General features: G+C 34.2%; 1 long non-coding RNA gene across 1 annotated transcript; it reads left to right on the top strand.

Moving 5' to 3' along the window:
* The first annotated feature begins 463 nt into the window (after positions 1 to 463).
* On the top strand, positions 464 to 1,306 carry LOC130053463 (uncharacterized). Its single transcript, XR_008802044.1, has 2 exons — positions 464 to 695; positions 1,028 to 1,306. It is a non-coding gene; the product is annotated as an uncharacterized LOC130053463 (long non-coding RNA).
* Positions 1,307 to 6,138: the final 4,832 nt, after the last annotated feature.

Here is a 6,138-nt window from a genome sequence, read left to right as displayed (position 1 = left end):
GGGGGTTCTTTGCTTCGTGTTTGACAAATTACTTGTAATAACCGCCAGTGTACTAGCCTCGATGAGGGTACGTCTTGCAGCTAGAGTAGAAAGCGTACTTAATGGGCAAGAGACATGCTAGATACATTTTAAGTATATTCTCAATCAATCCAATTGAAAATATAGTCATACTTGAAACTAAAGACGGATTATGCATAAAACATGCTTTGTGATTATACGAACATACTGGGGAAGGGGGGATATTTGTACGATGAGTACCTGCAGTGTGCAGCTGTGTATTTAACAAACAAAGGACATTGAATGCGTCTATCTCTATCAGTCAAAAACAATGTCAGTATGTGTTTGGATATCTATTATGATATACCCAAAGCAAGTAATAAATGGGTTCAAACTGTGAAGATAAATCTTTACAGGTAGACGCAGTGCTATTGCCAACAATGATATCATATTGGAAATTTTCAGACCCACGAAGGCAAATAAAACTGATGTAACATGCACCGGTAGTTGCATAAAATATCTAAAGTCGGCACAATCATAGGTCAAAACAACTATGGAGGAATATAGTTCGGTGCATCCTCAGGGCAACAGGCCATTGTCAGCAACACCTGAAATTGTTAATTGAGGTTTAGTGCCCATTTTCAACTCAAACAATTACAATTAAAGAGGCCTGTGCAAATGTTAGGATTTCCCTCTTGGTAAGTCAACATCATAGACCGAACAATTATATGTATGTAATATATGTACATTAGATGTACATATATGTATTCATATTTTATGAATGTACATATGTACTCATGCTTATTATAACTTCATAGTAACATGAAATACAACTACTACTTAGGCTTCATTGTGATATTCAGCTGTTTATGTTTTTTGATAAACTTTATTTGCATTAAGTTTTGAATACTGCAGTACATCTATGTCAAAATAAGTAGGCATGCAGTATTATACTATCACCAATGATCAGAGCAGTTGTAAATAATGTTATATGTTTTATCAATACATGTCATGACATTTGCCATATTAGAATGTGATGCAAGGGATGGCTCGCTGCACCTCAAAACACAGTACGATTATCGGAATCAGATTCAAGGACAACAGCTGAAAGACACCCAATGCTGTGGTTTACTAGTGTTGACTCCTATTGACACTCAAGTAGTTCACATGGACAAAGATGTATTATGATCAACAAACATTTGAAGCGTGATAGAGTTTAATTATGCTAATAAAGTATTTTTGTAGTCTTTATAATGCTAGTATATTTTTTTTCAATTTCATTAATTGAACAATAAAACAAGCAATGTTTCTCAGAAGAGTACATATTTGTATTACGGGGATTGTGAGTTACTGCAGTGAATTTTTCGATTTATGCGCCAATGGAAACTTTAATATTTCCGTTTTATAAAGTTTTAGAAAATAATGAACACTTACGGAGAGCAAAAGAGGATTATTTTGTAAAGTTATTCAAACCTAAATTGAATGTAAATTAATCATTATAACTTGGATGTTGTATTTCAAGTCATTGCTTTATTTGTTGCGCCTTATTGACTTTAACTTGCGCCAATACGGAACTTTCGGGATGTGCCAGAACGACCGATTATATTTGATGTTTATACAACACGGTCACTTGATAATAACCAATTCACATCGATACAAATAATGTTTTTTTAGCAGACGGTCCGTAAAGAGCTATGCGCATTCCCATGATGACGATCCAAGTCACTATTGGTGCTTAGTACATGAGTGTAAATTAGAATGAAGGGAAAATATGCATTTAGACGCGTATCACTGGATTCAAGGCGTGAAGTTTTACCGATATCCTCAAGATATTCTCTAGATTTATTTCCCTCGCCAACTTGCATATTTTAATCAGATGCATTTCCCTATAAAATGGTTGTAGTAATTCCTTTCTTTCAAAGATATCATTTAAATGCAGGAATTTGAGAACAATTGAATAGTTTTATGTTTGTTTACTTATCTGTTATTGTACTCCGGAAGTGACATGCCCTACAAATTACATGTACATTCAACGCGCGACGCATTTTGTTAATTTTGTTTTAATATTTTTCACCAGTGTTGAAAAATATGTCATATTGATTTCTTTCAATAAAAACAGATTAGTTGAGAAGTGTAGATAACTTAGATACGTCACAAGCCGTAGTGAGTGATAACCGACCAGTAATATTAAAGGACGTCTTAACAACACAGATATCTACATGTTTAAAACTTCCTGTTATAGAAGATAACCCCCTTACCCGCTAAAACTCTTCAGAATTTACCATCTGTGTGCATACCTCAATATTTGTACTTTGGCCATTTTATCAAATTCAAGCCTAAAGTTCCTTTATAGATTCTGCCATTGTACCAATACAAGAAATAACATATCTATCAACTTCGTATGTAAATGTATATAGGCAGTAGTGAGTTTAGAGAGGGGGATACGAAAGTAAAAGTATATAGGCAGTAGCGAGTCTAGAGGGGGAGGTACGGAAGTTAGAAACCCCTCCCCCTTTATTTGATCATTTGTAACTAAATGTGGTCAATTTTGCCATTGCGAGTCGTCAATACCCCTATTTAAAGTGGAAAAGGAACTTTTTGTCACAACCCCCGACCTTTTGAAAATTTTCTGGACCCGCCCTATGTAGGGACCATTAGATTCCAATATTACAACGGTTTACAATAACATTAGTCTGATATTTTATAAATGTGTACAGTCATTTAGGGTATTTCGGGTCACCTCAGTTTTCCGAAGCCGTCGTGTTTACTCACGAACGGTTGCTGCAGTCACGTCCAGCAAGGTATGTTCTATGTATTCACAAAATTAACAAGTGAAATACAAAAATTAAACAGCATAATTAACAAGTTGATTGATTGACATGCTATCTCCGATCGGAGAATTTTGCGTGTAAAAAATGGATACATTGTTATTTCCATCGATGTTGTGAAGGAAAGGTGAAAATAAAGAATAGTGATCAATGACATAATTCCTATAAGCAATACAAAATAAAGAGTTGGGCAAATAATGACCCCTGGACACACCAGAAGCGGGATCAGGTGTCTAAGAGGAGTACGCTACGTTTTACGAAACGATACATGTTATCATCACCTTGCATTAATATATTTATCAAGCATTTCTAATAGTATGGTATTTGAAATACCTTGTTAAATTTCAATTTCTAGTTAAACTAACTTTTAAAAAAGTATAAACTGTGATTTAAGTTGAAATATGATATATAACTGGAAAGATTTATGCATATTTGCCATGTACGGTACCCTTTAGATAAATCAGGACAAAGTAAACAAACTTGCTATATATATAGCTTTGAAGGTACAGGCAGACTATGGATAATAAATAATACTTGACACAAATTATATATTTGTAGAATAATGGGAAGAACTAAGAAGGGAAAAGAAACGAGTATCTAGTTTGGATTGCAGAAAAGTTTTTAAATGTTATAACTGATGAAGAGAGGGGAATGAGATTACATGATATAGAATGTCGTCCCTGTGAACATGCTCAAAGAGGTTTGGCGAGTGCTTTTAGATATATGATGGATGCTGAAGGAGATATTTCTTCAATTGTTATTGGTGAACCAAGATCAACTTTTCCACCATGACCCCCTATGGCGTAAGTAGTGGGAGGTGTCATTTAATAGCCTGTAAATACAATTTTTAGTATGATTCTAAAACTTTTATGTTGTGTTGACTGTTATTCAACAGCATTATTGAAAATATGCCAGAAAAGTCGACGTCTCTTTATCATAATCTATATACTGTGTCATAACTGAGGATATATTTATAGGTTATAGACTCTGTATGGGAAAATATGACGACCGAGTTTTTTGGCGCGTAGACGGATCGAGCTTGCGAGGTCCGTCCGCGACAAAAAACGAGGTCGTCATATTTCCCATACAAAGTCTATAACCTTTTTATTATATACTTTCAATTTCATTTAGAAACTAACTATAATTTTATTTTTAACAATAACTTTATCGGTTTAACTGAGTAAAAGATGAAAAACACCAAAAAATTGAAGATTAACGGCGTAGAAATTTGATTGTGACGTAATGTTTGCGGGCCGGAATGTTTCCGGGCATATATCGTGTGATATATGCCAGCAAACTTTTAAAGAAAAAAGAAGAGATGAAATTGAAAGTATATAATAAAAATCTGTATGTCCCATCTAGGTTGTTTATATGCTGGTGAAACAAAAAGTATTACATGCATATAGAGACAGACATAATTTCATAGAAGAAAAGTAGGACCATATGTTCCATGTTTTGAAAACAAAAGTTTTATATACTAAGTATGATGAATTTTGTTTCTGATTTTGTGTTTCCAAGCTGGCGCATATTTATCAAAGAGAACAAACAATGTATACAACATCTTGGAGAGAGTGAGAGAGAGATAGTAACATGCTTCATTTAAAAAAAAAGAAAGTGCATGTTTTGCTTTTATGATAGAATGAATTTATGATGTTATAGATAAGGAGAGAGGGAGAAAGAGATCACTTACTTATTTTATATGAATCCAAAGAAGACAATGTTCCATTTTTGTTTTCACTTGATTTTAAATATTTTGTTTTTATAGGCCTGTATGCATCCTAGTCCTTTTTTCTTTTAATACAGAGGTGTTGCATTTTGTTATATCACCTTTGTATTGCTTAATTGATATATATCTCGTCATTGTTTCAAATAAATATATTAAATGCCTTCAATCAATTTCTGTGAAATTACGAGAGGCGTATTTTTTTAAAAATTGGAGGCGTCCATTTTTGGGTCCGTCTGTTTATTCCTCCCCGCATTACACATGTTACATTGTTTGTGCCTATCCACTTAAAACAAGCCATATGTCCAATAAATAATTCATTTCTGACAAAATTGAAAATGAAATATAGCAATATTACGTAATTTTCGTCACAAAATGATATCAACAAGCCTTTTAATAAGGTTTTATATACTTTTACGAAGTGACTAGAAATGTAGCGAGTATGTGAGCGGATCTAACATCTAATTTTAATTAGATTGCAAGGAGGAGTAAGCATCCCCTGTTGACCGGTCACACCCGCCGTGAGCCCTATATCCTGATCAGGTAAACGGAGTTATCCACAGTCAAAATCAGTGTGCCAAGAACGACCAAACAATCGGTATGACACCCACGAGACAGCATTTGACCCAGTGATAGGTTATATTGACGAAATATATCGTTATAACGACCATAGAATTTGCAAAATGCTGACTTCAATCGAGACTGCTGAAACCCCTTCACCATCAACTTGTTTGTCGGTAGCTTGCCTGGATTTAAAAACTTACCATACGCAGAACAAGCTTTTGCGTATCGAATCAGTTGAAAGAGATAAACACCATATACAGGTGATAATGGAATATTGCTACATAAATATGGAAAGTTGACGATGGAAAAGCTGAAATCATCCCGTTTGTCATCAATTGACTGGTGTCGATCCGTGTTTGCCCAACTCTCTATATTGTATTGTTTATAGGAGATATGAGATTGCTCCTCACGAAAATGTTAACAGCTGTGAAGGAGAAACTTCAAACTTACTGTACGTCTACATATACCAGAAGTGGTGTTAATCAAATGTGGATTCTAAAAAATTCTAAAGAACTTTTAGTAAACTTGAAATCACAGAATTTTTCCTAAATCAATAGCATTAAAACCTATGACTTTTCAACACTATACACGACCATTCGTCACGATAAATTAAAGACTAGACTTTTTGACATCATAGACAGTTGCTTCTTCAACAAAAACGGAAAACGGAAACATTCATATCTAGTGATCAGTCATTCAAAAACTTATTTTGTTAAACACCACTCTGATTCCACGCACAAGTCTCTGAAGTTAATAAAAAATATGCTAGAGTTCCTCATTGACAATATCTTCGTGGTCTTTGGTGATCAGGTCTTCCAACAGTCTGTTGGAATTCCCATGGGCACGAATTGCGCTGCTTTGTTAGCTGACCTGTTTTTATATTCATATGAAGCAGAATTTATTCAAAAACTTTTACGTGAGAAGAAAAAATCTCTCGCTGTGACCTTCAATTCGACTTTTAGATATATCGATGACGTTTTTTCTATTAACAATGATAGCTTTCATTCATATGTCGATTTGATATAT

Source organism: Ostrea edulis, chromosome 3 (assembly GCF_947568905.1).
Source record: "Ostrea edulis chromosome 3, xbOstEdul1.1, whole genome shotgun sequence".
NCBI lineage: Eukaryota > Metazoa > Mollusca > Bivalvia > Ostreida > Ostreidae > Ostrea > Ostrea edulis.
The sequence above is the reverse complement of the archived record's forward strand: the minus strand, read 5'-3'. Positions and strand labels throughout refer to the sequence as shown.